Source organism: Lepeophtheirus salmonis, chromosome 4 (assembly GCF_016086655.4).
Source record: "Lepeophtheirus salmonis chromosome 4, UVic_Lsal_1.4, whole genome shotgun sequence".
Lineage (NCBI taxonomy): Eukaryota > Metazoa > Arthropoda > Copepoda > Siphonostomatoida > Caligidae > Lepeophtheirus > Lepeophtheirus salmonis.
The window spans coordinates 45,406,758-45,424,852 of NC_052134.2; positions in this window are offsets into that span (position 1 = coordinate 45,406,758).

Below are 18,095 nucleotides of genomic sequence, written 5' to 3' on the forward strand. Positions count from 1 at the left end.
AATCCTATTTGCGCCCCAAACTGAGGCTAATCCAGACTGAATTTTACTATGAGACCTTTATCGGCCGAGCTTGTTACGAATTCGTTTATTCTTTATACAAAATTCAAAGGGTCTAGGATTTTCAGACCAAATCCCTGCACTAAATATTTTGTTCAAGTCAGATTAGTAAACAGTAGACAAATCACGTGCAGATAATCTTGTGAATATATAATTAGTAATTTTTTAAAGATAAAAATAACGAATAAAATTTTATATTTGGATACAAAAACTCATCCAAATAATTTTGATAATATTATTATTTAGGAAAAAATGAAATTACCTCTTCAAATTAATGTAATCTTCTTTGCCTATAGGGATCAATTACGTCCAAGATCAATTTGGACGAAACTTAAGGGGGGAGGTGTAATACAAATTGTTATTAAAAAATACGATATTTACAAAATTTTGTGGACCCTTAACATTAACTTTGTATTTTTTTCTCCATTTTTCAATTACAGAAGGGATATCATTAAGAGATATATGAATATGGGCTCAGAGTTTCATTAATATTACAAGGTCTTTAATATTTGGTTCATAGAAAAAGATTCTGTTCATCGTCTCTCTCTGGTTTTTAGATATTTTAATTTGCAGTCTCTAGAATATACTTTGAACACCGATAAGATAGTTAGGTACAATGTACATGGTGGCAGTTGGAACGGAAAACGCGGTGTTATAGTGTTGAAACTTGGTCTGTTATGGGGAAAAAAGTAATGGAACGATGTAACTCAATGGTCAACACGCTCAGGAAAAAATCTTTTCTTGAACTCAATTTGCAAAGGTTCGCACCCCGTTCGTTCCAAGAAAAGGAAATATACTGTATGTATATGGACTTTAAAGAAGATTCCTATGTCAGTTGAAGTAAATGTAAATCTATAAGGTTTACTGATACTTAATCAGTGCAACTCCATCTGACCAATTCAAGGAACATTAAAAAAAAGTCATACGTTAAATAACAATTTAAAATTATTATAAAAAAAGAGTCTTCAAAATCCTATTTGCCTAGACCAATTTAGACTGAATTTTACTATTTTTTTATTAGATTTGGAGAACAATTCATATATAATCATACCAAAATACCAAACTCAGTCAGTGAGGGGAAGTTTGAGATATTGTAACACTCAGAACAAAGACGTAAGTTGCAAAAAGTTTTAAAAATGTTCTCGTGTTGTTTACTATTTTAGTTATTTTATAATTATATGAACGAATTCGTTTGTTTTAACAAAAGTGTTTGAAAATGTCACCTCTGGTTTGTCGTAACTCCAATTTTTCGTGCTCTCAAAAATTTACTATATAAAATATCGGTCAAAATTTATGTGTATTTCCAGGTTGACCCACCGCCCCTTAATCTGCACCCGTGAGTAGATTGATAGGTACTTCATTTGTATATACATATCCAAGTTGTGATTTATTTTTACAATGAGGGGTAGATACACATCCGAGTTGTAGTATAACTATAATTAGTTTCCATCATTGGAATTCCGTGTCAAACCAGAGTTTCATTCATTACTATTTTTAGTCTGGAATCACAAATATGTATGAGAGCAACAAAGTCAGGCAACTCCTACTTTCGACAGAGAGTTTTCCCTTCACATTTAATCGTATAAAAATAGAATAATGCTACAAGTCTTGAAGAAAGATAATAAAATTAAACTCTTGAGAATGAATGAATCAAATTGATCGGAGCTTTTGAATCTATATTTATCAATTGTTCATTGACAGAGAATCGTTGCAATATTTTTTTTGTTATTCACTCAACTACCCTGAGCTGATTTTGACATAGACTCCCCAAGTTTTAACACAACACACCTACAAATGTCTGCTATTGTGTGACTTAATTAAAAGACGAATTCAATAAATTTTTTCATAAATTGTATTTGAATATAACTCGTCAAAATATAACATTGATTATTTGATTTAGAAATAAGATTTTTTTGATGAATAAATAACTACACTTTTCATGATATTAAATTATTACGTTTCAATGTATTATATTAGCTAAATATATAATAAGGCATTTACTATAAATCAGAGAAATTCACTCTCAAAAAACCATTCCTAGAGAAAGAAATATACTTTATATATATAGATTTCCCCAAAAGATTTACAGGTTAGATGGATTAATTGTAATACTATAATGTTTATTTATACTTAATCAATGCAACTCCATCTAAACAATTAAAAAATAAAAAGCAATGCGAAGAAAATTGCAAAACTTTTTGCAACTGGCGTCATTGTACTAAGTGTTATAATATCTCAAATTTCTCCTGAGTGAGTTTAGTATTTTGGTATATTTATATATCCATTGTTCTCAATATCTTATATATGTATAGTTTTAGGAAGTAGGTTTTTGGGATTGGAATCCAAAACGGTTGAAGAAATCAGTCTGAAAGTCAACAATTAGACGTATAAAATAACCAAGCCTGTTGCTATGATATTTTTTTAGGCTTTTTAGGTCATTGAAAAGCTGTTTTTGACCAAAATAAAACCTATCCTCCCTTCACTCTTTCTATTTATTTCTCCTTCTCTCTATCTCTCCTCTCTTCTCTCTCTGTCTCTTTTTACATCCCTCTTTCTGTCTCCTTTTTCTACCTCCATTCTTTGTTTCTATTCCCCTCTATTAAACCCTGTAACGTGGACACCATCTACCTAATAATTCATAATTTTCAAATTATATCAACTACAGAAAAAGCAATGAAAAACTGACTGCATTATTACAGCTATAACTATCCTCCAAAAATCACTTTTACTCCTCAAAAACAGCTTAAAAAGCTGACAAAAAACTTGACTTTTTTACTATAATTATTATATTATTATACAATAATAATGTCAATTTTATAGCTGTAGCCTTTTTTATGCTCGAGAAAAATGGCCTATAGAAATCGTCCCGTGTTGCAACTGTCCCCATATACATAGTGTTGTGTCAGTCCAGTCCAGTATTAGGGCTAGTCCTATGTGTCTTTGTAACCGGTCCTTAAAATTGTCAGTACTGGAACTGATTAAAAAAAGAAGAAAGGCAATTGAGTTACGTCACCAAGACAGAACTATTTAAGTTTTTAGAACTGATATGCAGAACTGAACTGGATGGGATTACAGTATTCAGTCCTAAATTTGGACAAACACAGCTCGGCATTTACATTCAAGAAATAGAAAAGGAGAAACCAGAGTATATGAATTGGAACAACCAGAGTCTTCTTATCAACCCATTTATGTATGAAGGTACACGTAGAGAGAGAATGAGGCTCAAGACGTCGAAAGTGTTGTTGACGTTATTATGTACATATTTGTAGATATAATAAGATAATGATTCTGTTACATTATTATTTTTTTTACCATCGTCATCCCTTCCTAAGAAAGAAATATATGAAAATAATGTATAATGAATGAAAAACCACGTCAAACAAAAAGTAAATAACGTGGGAATCAGTGAGTTGTTGCTATACTTATTTTATGTCTTAGCACATTTATAGGTCAAAGAGAAGGAGGGTAGTTTGAATCAAAGGCAGGGGATTTTTTTTTTTTTTTTTTTTTGTCCATTCACGTTTCTTAGAAGAAATAATCCTGGATTTGATTGTCTCAGAGTAATGGTAACAATAGGAAAACTCCATAAATTTTGAGTGTGAGAGGAATTACAAACATAATTATTATACAAAAATTATTAACGACAAAAAGAGAAAAATGTTCTTTTTAACCAAAATTTCATTTTGGGGTCATTCATAAACCATGTAGTTCTTTTTTCACATAGTTCTAACCCCCCAGTAAAATAAAAAATTGAATAAGGGTCCGTTTTTTGTACAATTTTTAGAAGACAAAAAAAGAGGCCCAACATAAATTATATTTTTTACAATTTTTGTCCCCTGTTTTCAATGACAACATTGAGGGCATCATGATATATTATTAATGTCTATGTGGTTTTAAGGTGATCCTCATCCCAACCAGTATATACGGGGTTTTAGGCCGTAAATGTTTTCTCCTATTAAATCGGATTTCTTACAAAAAAATAAAATACAAAGTATTTAGGACTTTTCTATTTTTTAATTTATTTTTTCTCCTCTTCTTTATGACGTCCTTGATGGCATCTTGGAATATTATAGATGTGGTTTTGCCCTTAACTCCCACCCCCTAAGTGTCCATGTGTTTTGTGAATGTCCACTTCTGTTAGATGGAATTTCTTAGAAAAAAAAAACAAAAAACCCTAATGATTACATTTAGTATATATATCTTTTTTGAGAATGGGTGAGGGGTTACTTTTTGACGAAACTTTTTAAATTGTTGTTATGTGACATTTTTGGTAAGTCATATTTTTTGCCGGCCCTCACACCCTTATAAAAGATAATTATTTTGAATGACAAAAAAAGAAAAATTGGTTTTTATGATATTTTTGTTATTTTATACGAGGGGCATAAGGAATACCGGTTCCAATCAAACTTAAGCAAAAAGTGAAAAGGCATATTTTGTATACCTAACTTACTAATTTAATGCCCTGCATTGGGTGTAATTTGGATCTAATTGTGACACAGGGAAGCATTTCTTAATACCTGGTGCTTTAGCTCAAAAATAAGATCCCATGAATTGTGCAATACACATATCTTAGAACCCACTTATGCTGGATCTCAAGGGACTAAGAAACTCTGATCATTGCTAAAGACTCAAATATATCTCACTTCTTTGATCGATTAACATTAAGCGTGATATTTTTAGTTTTAGGTAATTAAGTATTCAAACTAGGGGATTTTTAACTGTTTTCACCCAAAAAACCGAGCATTTCATGAATTATTATGAAAAAAGTCCGGAGGCACCCATGACAAAAGGTAAAGATAGGGCAAGTCCGGGAGAATGTTATTTAGCCCATATTATGTTCTACCTTTCTTCCTTCAACCATCACTAATACCACCAACCATACTGAAGAAGGTTCTCTCTCCCCTTCTTTTTCGAAGAACAAGAAGAAACACTTGAGAAACTCCTACCGTGGTGAGAGGAGGGGGTCGTCCTGGGAAAACACTTCCGAAACGGAAATAGTAATTGGTTCCTATAGATATCCAACACAAGGCGTTTACACATTATAATCTATGTAGACCGTAGAGTTGCTGAGTGTCATTCTTCACTAAGGGTAAGGAGAGCCATAGATAGATATCCTGAATGAGTAAGAGCATTCAAGGAAACTGATGTGTCATCCTTCCATACAAATATATATATATATATATATATATTGATAGTTGTAAATATATCAATGATGATTCTTAATAATTGTATGATGTACTCGTATGTATATGGAAAGCAAAAATAGATCTGATTGTACTCGTAATTAAATCAAGTCTGATTATCCTTAAGGTTTTAATTTATATGTAAGTACTTATAAAAGCCATATTTTGTAATTAATGCAAAAGTCTACAAAGGTAGCTCGAATAGAATAGCAGCTATTCGGAATTGTTTCCCAGAATCCCGTTTTCCCGGTATTTATGGGGTTTACATCCACGGTAAATTTCCTAAGGATTCCACATTAAGTTATCCCACAGAAATATAAGATTTATTTAGTTTTGTAAAGGGTGCAAAAGCTAAACTTAAATTTTTTAGAACTTTTATTGTTCGGCAAAATGGGTCATATATAAACGATTATACTGATAAACGACTTTTATATAAGACACACCGAAATACTTGAAGCATAACTTTTATTCACTATGCCCTACTTTTGTATGAATGACAATCTTTTTAAGACAACCTCCTAAGATGAATATGCAAGGAGATACAGAATTTTTAATTAAATTACAAGTATTGGTTTACACCTTGTATGATCCACCAAAAATTAGCCTGTTTATCATTTACTGTTTGAGTTTATTTTCGTGTGTGGACTGAGTAATGGAATTCCATAAAATGGAACATGTGGACTTTAAAAAACCGATCTACGAACTATATGTGATAATGATAAAAAGAGAATATATGGGTAAATTTTAGGATTATCTGAGAAAAGAGGAGATAATGCAGTTGAAATAATTAAGAAAAAAATATATATAAATTATGTTTACTCATCCACGCACCCTCGACCAAAAAATCACTAGGAATTGGTATTTATTAAGCGGGAGGAGAATTTTTAACTGTAATTTTTCGTTACAAAAATAGCACCCCTAAAAACGCCGAAAGAAAAAGGAGTCATTTTCGCAGTAGACAATTTAAAGCATATCGGAACTCAAGGGGATACTTTTTTTCTCCATTGATATGTTACTCGTCTGTTCAAATATATCTTTCCTTGTTAAAATATAATAAGAAATATGTTCTTAAATTTTGCAGTATTTATTTTTTACTAACGGATCCTATTATTTCCCGGGATCCCGAAACAAACTTATCCCGGTAAATGCGAAACTCTAGTAGCTACTGCCTATCTATGTAATAAGAAAATAATTATAATCATTATTATGATAAATACAAATAAAAACTAGGGAATGAGTAAGCGTTTATATTCTATTTATTATTACAACTTTTGTAAAGAGGGGTTCATCTCTTAAGGTATTATCATTATACTGATTACACTCAGATTTTCTCACACTTAATACAGTAGCTGGCTGCTCAAGGTGGGGGTATTCACTATTATTCTCTTCTATGAGCTACTACCAATAAGATGAGGAGGCTATTGAATAATCTACTAATACAATACCCATCGTAATAGATGATGATATTTTGTTCGTTCGTTTATTCTTTTAACAACCTATAAATAGAGGAAAAGGGGGGTAAGGGCGTTCTATATAACAATAATTAAGCAAATAATATATATATTAATGTTTAGACCAAACCTGAGATCGACCCCCTCCCCCCCTCCCCAGTTCGATTTTAGTTCTATAACGCAAATTAGGTTAATGCGTGGTCCGAATTTTCTTTTCTTGCTTTTTGAAACTATAATCCATGGTCAGTTATAAGAAGCAAATTTTATTTTAGGAAATTGGTCCAAATAGAAGATTTTTTACTTGTTTTTATCAAGTGTTTATGATTTTTTGTTAAAAATGGAGAGTTTTTTCGTTGTTTTTTTTTCATAGTAACTACACGATGGTTCTTGCAAATTTTATTAAAAAATGATTGATTTTTTGGACATAACATCTCTAATTATTCAAAACATGGGAGTATTTTCAGATTATTTTCTGAAATAAATGTCCTTTCAAAATTCCTTGTTTCAATTTTACTCATAAATAGTTAAAAAATTAAATGTGTGCCACTAGATAAGATCAACCCTGTATCTCAAAAAAAAAAAAATTCCCCGGAGGCCTCGGATAAAATGTAAAAAGAGAACAATTGCTCATTTAAATCTATAAAATCTATTTGGATTTAATTTTAACCTTTTGAGTAACCTTGATGTACAAAAATCCGGAAATTTAACAAATATGTTACATATTAATGTTAATGAGCGTTTGACACTCAACATTGTTAAGTTTGAAATCCTTCTTAGTACTAGTAGTCAGTATTGATGGCCATTGGTACTTTATAGTAGAAGAAAAAAGACCATTACATATTAGACCAATTTCTATTATCCTTAATATACACTTTCGTAATTCTTTATTCTACACATATCACTAGTAATAAAAAAAAATTTAAAGCCTTTATATACATAGACCTAGTTCAGTTATTTACTCAAGATGAAAAAAACGATATTACTTTTATCTTCGCAATAGAAACGGAAATATTGAATGATATATATGGAAGCGTGAAGGGTAATTTTGCAGCAAAAAATTTTCTCAGCCTACATTTTTGCTGCAGGTAATTTTGCCTCAAGGAGATTCCGTTGCACGACAAATTTATCACTTTTTTATGTTATTACACCATCGGTTCGAACTTAACTGTTGTATCTCTTTCAGATTAATTATATACCAAGGAAAAGATGAATAAAAGGACAAAAGTGATGCAATAATTAATAAATAATGATAAAAAAGGAATTACCAATGAGTTATAATACCCATAGGAGGATCACAATGTCCAATTTGTTGTGGTGAAGAACATCATTTTTGATAATAAATTCCTGTTGGTAAACTCAAATGAACTTTGTACAAAAAAAAATGTAGTGAGATTCAGTTCGAACCCATAAGAAAGAGCATAAAAAAGCGGCGAATATGTAATGCGGCAAAACCTCCTCGATGAAAAATAACATACCGCAATGTGTGTGTATGTGGCAAAAATGTTAGAAGGTAATATTTCCTAGAACCACAGGAAAGTCTATCGATATCATATTGTTTTCCTTTTATTTTTCCCACTTGAGTTTAAAAATCCTTCTTCTTACATATACTTCATAGACTTACAGTTAGTATGGCATAATTTGTAATTTTTTGTATTATTAACTCTTTGGAAAATTGTTGGACTCGGAGTAGAATTGAGGATGGACATCCGAGTAATTCTTGCTTTTTTTTATTATAATTTTTTCCCCTTATCCCCCTCCTTCCTTGTCAAAGCTGATTGTAGCTGATCTAATGAAACGTCATGATAGCTAAGCCTCTCTCTTCAATAGATTCGTCAAATTGTTAGGGGTACCATGTTGATTTTCGGTTTCTTTTTTAACATGCCAATAGGAATACGCAAGATTTTCATCCCTAATCCCTTGACTGAGATAAGGCTTCATGTTTAATTTCAAACGAGTGAATAATTTGGAGATTTACTAGTTAATCCTATAAAGGATGATTGTCTCATTGAAACACAAACTTATTGTATACTTTGTTAGGATGAGAGAGTTCTTCACCGATTTTTTCAATGTGACAGATCCAGGAACTGGTTCGATTAATTACGCTAAGATTAAAATGGTGTAAGATTTCCAGACCGACAGTTAACACTAATTTATAAATAAATAGATAGATTGTAGAAAAGGGAGGGAGAGGAAAGCTGGGAGTGAAGCCAAAAAAATATTACTTAGTTTTATCAGTTGTATGTACTTTGTATATGAATCATGGAAGTGTAAATAGTCGTTTGTTTAAGTGAGTAATAAGTGCAAGTACATACTCGTCAGCTGAACTTCCCTTCTTCTTTTTCCTTCTTCACCTCTACAACATCCATAAAAATAACATTCACCCCAAGAGTATATATACACTACACACAGTCGCCACTTCTCCCTACCAGTTACCACCTATTCCTACTCAGTGCTTTGAGCTTAAGCGTTGCTATACGCATTCCCAACTACTCAACCCTCCTCTTCTACTTTTGAGTCCATGGTGTGAGAGTATCTATAGGAACTGGATCCTCGTATATCACAAATCGCACTCCACGATGTCCATCATCGCAACACGCCGCGCAAAACTCCCTCTCGTGATCCGACGACGGATACAGGGATACGTACGGAACTTTACTTTCTTCGCTCTAGCATGGATCTGCATATGGCAATGGGTGGATGCATATACGACATTTCAAGCAAACGGGGATGTGCTTCGATACTACGGGTTCAAGTCAATGCTTTAAAGAGGATTGTGCAGCAGATGGACAATATTCGGAGTATGTCCACTCTCCCTTGCCCTTGCTTTTGAATATACAGCGTATTTTGTCAATATTACAAGGCAGGAGGGAAGAAGTGTGGGGAAAACTTGTTTTGGGTTCAAAATATGTACGATGTATGTTTTTGACAAAGAGGAAAAGACAGGGAGACCTCCTTTTTCCTTCAATCCTTATTTTGAACCGTCTAATATATTACCACTATGTCGTATGTCTAATACGGATTTACTATTTAAAAAATTGTGCTTCCAGATTATATTTCGTATATTTTATTAGTTTTTTCTTTTTTATACATACATATTTATTTGAATAAATAATAACTATTCTTTGACAAGATTTGATAGGAAATTTCCTTTTACCAAAAAAAAAAAAAATAGTTTCATTTTAATCATCTATGTTACATATTGTACACATACTCAGATAGATAGAAGAGAATCTCCTTTGTGACTTCTCTCTCTATCTCTCTTTCTTTTTTCATATTCTTCAATAAAAATAATAAAAATCTATTTATACAGAAGAATAGATTCCTTCTTCAATATGGTCTTGATCTCTTTTCTTATTATGAAAGACTCTTATTTAAGTTTAAGAGAGAAGGACTCACATCACTTCTCTCTCTCTCTTAAAGGACAACAACAATTGATAATTATTATTCTGTTGTATTCTGTAGTGTATATTATTATTTACTGAATATAATACAAGTGTCTCCTTTTGACAAAGTTTATAATTAATTTCTTCTTGAGAAAAGGTTACTATCATATTATTATGTGTCGTCTATACAAAAAAAAAGTTTTACGAGCATATTGTGAGTAGTATATGTATGGGACTAGTAGTGATGTATCGAATGAACCCCAAAAAAATTAGGAACAGAAGAGTTATTCAACTTTTTCTCCTTCATAATTTTTGGTGAGGGTGTGTGAATTTTTGCATCATATAAATACAATTTGCGGTGCCTTTAAATAATTAAGCAGAAAAATTTGGTGATATAAATTAATAATCAATTGTCGAAGCACACAAATGTAATAAAGACTTAATTTCGAGAAAAATCCCTCGAGTATGATTTTGCATAAAATATAAATATCAATTTTTAGACAATAGCAGATGTGATGGATTCGAATACTTATAAAAGATTGAGTAACTGCGAATGTTATTATTCGATCCATCATCACTAGAGTGGTAGTTTTAGAGACAAAACAAGAGACTTTGGTAGATTTGAGACTGTGAAGTCTGTTAAGCACTTCTCGAAATACATATTTCTCTCTCCTTCCGACGACGATGATGTCTTTGTAGTTCGTTCAATGGGGGAATCAGAATGAAAAAATAAGTTGTCCACATTTTCTAGATGCAATTACAGGTAGGTATTTTTTCATGATCCCTGTAAATGCGAATATTCCATACATACCTATATGTTTATATTATATCGGTCCCATCAGTTTTATCATTAGTTAGTCCTTAGTCATAGGAATTAAAAATTTGATAAGGACTGGACTAATAGAACTGGGGTCTTTTTAGACAGATCCAACACTACATACATACACCACAAATAAATATCAGGGCTTGTTTTACCGTAATTAGGGCCTAGGGTAAAGATAAATATGTGGAGGCCAGTTCCCATTCTAGTTTATATTTCAATTTAGTCTTTTTTTTCTTTTTTTTTGTCATGCTGCATTGTTTTTTTTTTAACTGTTCACTATTTTTATAGGAATGATCTACTTAAGCAACCTTTTGTAGAAAACAATTAGTTATATTGATAAATGATCTCTTTTTAGGCAACATAATTATTTTAGTGACCCGATAAAATCTTGTCAGAGATTTCTTCTAAATTACACTTTTTACAGAAAATGACAGCTATTAGTACGGTTTAAAATTATTTGTAATTGATAAATCGTTTTCAAAAAATGGGAGCCCCTATTTATTATTATATAATGTGGGGCTTAGTCAAATGCCCCCAAAACTCCCTTTTCTAAAATGAGCTAGGTATATTAAAAAGGTTGTTACTTCATCATAAATACATATCTATCTACGAACATACATAGAATACACATCAGTATATATATATATATATAATATTCGTTGGAAAGAGAATGGGTATTAGTGAATGATTTATGTTTTTGGGCAGATGATGGGTTTTTCATTTTCCCTTACTTTCTCAATGCTATATTTATTCTATTCATTCCCTTTTTTCGGACTAATGTACCGAATGTAATGGATATGTTATTTGAAGTAGTAGGATAAGTGGGAATGGGACGGATTGACCTTGGGGATGGATTGAGGGTCTGATTTAGAGAGCGCATTGGGGGCATTTGTCCCTTTCTGTGCTAGACTATACAAAAAAGGGGGTCTACAGAGGATATATTTTTAAAAAGTCTTTAAAAAAGTTCAAAAGGAAAATATGAATAAAATTTAACATTCACTAGAATGGGCACTCTGTAGAGTGCAAAACGCGTCGGCAAGTAGTGAGCTGGAGGTGCTTTAGCCCCCCCCCCCTCTATTTCAAATTTTTTTAATTTATATTTTTGAAATTTTTTTTTTCAAAAAATTTAATTTTCTAATTTTTCTTCAAATTTAATATTTGAAATACATTTTTTTTTAAATTTAATAATTGAAATACATTTTTTTTTAAATTTAATTTTTTGTGGAATTTTGAATTTTTTCCAACAACATTAATTATATGATAATTATTATGGATTTTTGAAATTTTTTTGTGAATGGCTGTGGATTTTTGAATTTTTTTTTAAATTTCAAATAGAAATCTTTTCCTAAATTTTTAATTTTTGGATTTGAAGTTTGATCAAAATCGATACATAACTTTTGTCGTTTTTTCGTTTGACTAACACACAAACATAAGCAAAAATATAATCACCGTTCAACTGTATGCTAGATGTAAAAGATTTCCAGATTGTATTTACTAAAAAAAAATGAACAGATTTACATTTATTTTCATTTAAAAAAAATATTTCCAAAGTGTTTTCTAAAAAAAAAAACAATTCAAAATTAAAATCAAATTTAAAAAAGGAAAAAAATAGAACCTTGCACAAGGGTAAAACTGTCCCTTATTGGATATCTTTATTCTATTAACATATAGAAAATACATTACAGTGTGACCAACTCTCCTCTTGTTCAAGACTTGTCCTCTATTTACATCGTGTATTTTATTGCAAATTCATGAAATTTCCGGTTTCATGTTGGACAAATAGTCGATGGTTAAGTTGATTGACATAAATGGTCCAGCTTTTTGATGAAGTACAAATATGGCTTGACTTCTGCGGAGATAGAGAGAGAGAGAGATGTGTAAATATAACAAACAGACTATAGATTGACAAAATTAAATTTTTCTTTTTTCTTTCAAAAGTTGGTTTTGTTTCTCTCAGAAAATAATTTTTTTATTCATTTTTTTAGCCCAAAAGTATGGCACCTCTTGCGAAATATTCTGCGCAGGGGAGTCATAGTTACTCATAAGTTAATGGTTCTTACTATACTCTTTTTTTTATCTCAGATTATTAGGGTCTATGATGCAAACATTTCAAACATCAAAAAATGCATATACTCCAAAGACTATCATGGATTAGGGTAGCTTGATCTTGAACGTACAATTGATGCTGCTCTCAGGTAACCCGTTATCACCAGTCGAAAGGTAGACTACGCAAATTTGATACTTCTTTCTGCCCCACGAGTAATCCTGCCTCTAACAATTTTTTCTCCCTTAGCTAGAAAATATCTGTTACTTACCACACATGACGTCAGCGAAGCTTACAAAAAATATCTGGTACTTAAGCCACTAAAGGAACTGATTTAGGAAGGATAATATAAAAGTGAATGCCAATGGAATATCCAGGGGCTATTGGAAATTTAGATGTGACTTATCAATAGTCGATAGTTTGAGTATTGCCCTATACATTTTTTTTATAAAACTCATATTGCAACCATGTTATGAAAAATGAAAGACAAAAACTTTTAAAAAAATCAAAAAAACGGGTATATGTTTATTTTTTTACATGATTTGCAATACGTACAGAGTTGTGAGTCAAAACTTGGAGTAGTGTGAATAAGTTACGAAAAAAAACGTGGTTTTTTATGGAATCCAGAAAAGACAACTCAAACCCAATTTGTTATATATTAAAATATTATTCACTATGTCTTCCTTCACTAGCAATAACAGCCTCAACACACCGACAAAGTGTTTCGCAGCTCTTCACGATGAAGGTGTTGTCCATGAAGGTTGTTATGAAGGCAGCTCAGAATAAATCCAAATTCGGATTAAAGGTGCAGAAGACATTCTTCTCCAAGAAACTCAAAAATTGCAAAGTTGAGATGAATAAGGTCAGGGCTGGAGGAGGACCACAAGGCGGCACCCCAGAAGTAGTCCATATTGTTACTGGATAAGTTTTAGTTCTCCTTGGCTTTATGGGGATTGGGGGGTTATAATGGATTTCTTGATGTTTTAGACGGTCTTGATGGAAATACCATTGGTCTCTGCAACCTTCTTTGCGTTGACACTGGCATAGAGGATGTCAAACACGCTTTGCCTGTTTTGTGATAACCCCGACATTTTTACACTTAGAGACATTTAATAAAAACAAAACATGTGTATGTCGTTTGGTTCCGTAAGGAAACATTGTCATTAAAAATAACGGAAATCACATCTTAATTAAATGCTACTACATGTTTTGGGGTCCCCTCTCTATATGCCCCAATATTTCATAGACATATTTCGGTCAATTATAAACTATAAGTTGATATACCCAAAAATACCTACTAAATTTTTACATTCATTTAACAATACTTAATTTTGTACGGATATTGTCTTTTAAATCAAACGTATTAATTTATCCTTCCTTCAACATTATGGCGATGACTTTTACTACCTACTGTGCTTTTAAAGGCACCTTCAAAGAATTAATAGGAATACTTTGTTCTTAGAAATTGAACATAATTAGTATAAGAGTACAACTTTGATGAACATCCTTTTATATAGACGGGCCACATATTCAATACATCACTAATATATTATGTATGTAGAATGCAAGAGTTAATGAAGTAGTAACAAACTTTGAGTGACAAATCCTTTGACTTTTTACTTTCTTGAGCCAATTACATATCTGACATTTCCATCTCTAACTCGTAGCACCCAGCTTACCGACCGACCTACCTTCCCATGTCGTTATTGTTTCCATCTCTTGTTCTATTTTGAGCCTCAACCATTGTACTATTTACATACATAAATATCTTTGAGTTAGAGTAGTACACTTCATTCTTTCTAGGATTTAGATCGACTTTTCTGATATGAAATCGCTTTCTTAGAACGGTGTGTGTTATATTTATATAAATATAAAATGGTATTTCTCCCCCTTATACCTCTCCAATGCGACGACCACCACCGTGTTAGATGAGGGGAGAATGGTCATAACAATCCTCTCCATAACTCCTTTTTTTCCACATAGTTGAAATAGTTTTGAGTTAATATATCATTTCATAAACAAGGAGTATTTAAATATCCTAAGGTTTTCCGTTTGATGAGCAAACACAACTTTCTCAAACACTTTAAGAAAAGTAGGAGCAGTTAAGTGAAACTGTTTTTGATCTTTTGCGTTTGTTTTCAAACATAATCACGTCTACAGTGTTATAATCACGATTTTGTTATTGAGAGGGGCCTGGGCTCTGTTGAAGTTATTATGGATGACTATCCATTTATAGAGCTGATAAACACCACAAATGAAACAATCATTGATTGCCCAGGCCACACTGCCCTCTGTTGATTACTACCCTGAGTCTACATAGAGCCGGGTTTACTGTGAGCGGGTCCTTGGATAAAGAGAAATATACAAAGTTATTTTCTGTCTTTTTTTAAAATATAAAATATAATTTGGATTGTAGCTATTTTGAAAATAAATTTCGAATCAAATGTCCTTTTTTCCGGAATAATCATTTTATGACCTTTTTATGGAGAAAACATTTATTAATTTTTGAAAAATCTACCTTCTAGGGGGCCTTCCTATTTGTAATAAGCAATCAAGTGCGGAGCTTGACAAATGGCCCCAATAAACCTCCTTAAAATTGACCCAAAAAGCACGCCATATCGAAAAACATAGTTGTTGATAATTAATGTCATTAAACAAAATGAACACATTTTTAAAACAAAAAAAATAAAGAAAAATTCATTTAATGGCTTTAAAAATCAAATAACCAGACGTGTGTCCTTGGACTGGAGACTTGCGACTGAACTTTATCTTATAATCAAAGACTTGCAACTTGAAATAGACTCAAAAGCCATTTTATGCAGAACACAGTTAAAGAATATAACAATATGGACCTTATCCTATATGTAAATATGTCCTTGAAATGAGCTTAAATAACTCCAACCGAACCTATTATATATATTCATGTACTTGGGTCTTTTAGCAAAGACTTGAGACTACAATTAGGGGTAGAAATACTCATTCCAACCTCTGACTATGAAAAATGGCTGATAGCGTCTTCTTTAAAGATGACAGACTACTTTCAAAATGATGACGTCACGTACAGACGCTCTGTATAACAATAATAAGTAGAACATTATCCCCGGTTACGTTTATATATATGTATATATATAAATAAGCCATTTATTTTAAAAGCTTACTGACTTGTTGAATCGAATGGTAATAAAAATAGACCAAAAATGGTAAAACCATTCTCTACCTATTCTAAATATGTAAGTATCATTATGAATAATATAAAAATAAAAATGAGTTCATTCCTGTTGACAGAAAAGTAAGGAAATTATTATAATATTTTCCTTATTGTCATAATACACAGTACATATTAAGTAACAATAACCCTACAATGGGTAACCACTACCCTATTTTTACACTCTCAAACCCTCAAAGAGGAGGAAGTGAACCAACTTTTCTTTCTTTTATTAAGTTTGTTGTTATTAATACATTATAGAAGCGATACTATAACCGGTAGTCCTATGATAGTAGCACCTCTGACATACTCTAAATAGAATATATGTCCACTAATCCTTTTTTTTTTTTTTATTAAAAATACTATACATGAAGAAAAGGAATGAATGAGGTGGTGGGAGCGAAGGGGGAAAATAAAAGCTGTGTTGGTCAGTTGTAGTTGATCCTTATTGAACAAAAAAAATTCCCTTTTATATTTTTTGGTCGCGCCACTCTGTCTACCATCCTTGGTTATTTTCCCTATCTCTTAAACCAAGGGTGAACCTACTATGACTATAGATAGTGTTGCCTCGGTCCTTATTTAGGAATGAATACTCTAGTCCTCTACGGTTCAGTCTTGGTCTAGTCCAGTTCAGTCCTTCATAAGTCCTACAAACTTGTAAAGTTGGGTATTTAATGACGTCACTCAATTGTATTTCTTTTTCATTTTAATCAGTCATAATACTGACAGTCCGACTAACATGGGATGCGATCCTATAGGATCGGTCTTAAGACTTGACTGTACTGAATAAATAAAGACGTACATAGCTAAACATAGGTAGATAGCATTTTCTATTGTGTAGTAACTAACAAAATTACTACAATCAACCCTCATATTGCGATGTACTTAATATATGGATTACTGGCTTGTTTTGCGTCCTGACCGAGAAGTAATTATCCCCCCTCTATCCCTATAATGAATTTTATGGGTTATTTGTGTTTCCCTATGTGATATTCAATGACTAAATCCGGCCGTGTCTTTCAGACAATAGCCCAGCTACAAATTGACCCTTAGACAATAGACACAGATATTGATAACTCCGAACCATTCAAATTCTCGTGAATAAACACGTTGATCAGGGAAGCGTATAAGAAAATTTGATAAGAGTTAGTCAGTTACTGCCACATACAACCTGGGGATGTTAGAAGAACATACTAGTCCTTATGGGGGTTATGTAAAAACCCTCATTTATGGCATCTCTTGTTGATCTCCTTCACGTTGATTCTTCCTCAAATGATAAATAGTAAACATTAAACCGTCAATTTTGATTTAAGACAACAATTAAGCTTATTTTGTGAGTTCTTAAAGTCCCTCGAATTAAAAATAGGAACGTAGTTTACGAATAACTATAGGAAAATGTCTGGATTCAATCAGTCCAGTATATATGCGGAACAGAAGGTGTTTAAAATACTTTCAAAATAGGATCAGGAGTTTAAGTTCTTACTCCAAAACAGAACTTACTTCTTCTATTCGATCAATAATAAGAAGCAACATGTTTGTAAAGTTAGAAGAGCCTGAATGTTCAGCCTCCTAGTCTAAGACAGTTGTTCACAACCGAGGTTCTACGATGCATCGTCAAGAGCTCCGCCAAAACCTTTCATTGAAAGTGTATCTTTTAAATAATATAGTAGAAACTACTAAAGGCTACGTAGTGATGAAAAGGTTGGAAATAACCGGTCTAAAGGACGCCTTTTGGAGTGCCTAAATCAGGGATTCTCAACCTTACAAGATCCTTCCCTTAAGTAGCAATTACGATAACATCTTATTGAAGAGCTACTGCAGTGGTAATCGACCATAATTCGTTCCGGAATTGATACGTAACTAGCACAGACAAAGATTCATTCCTTCTGAAAATGAGTAGAAGATACATATTTACATAGTGAGAAAGATACATAGAGGAAGGGAAGTAA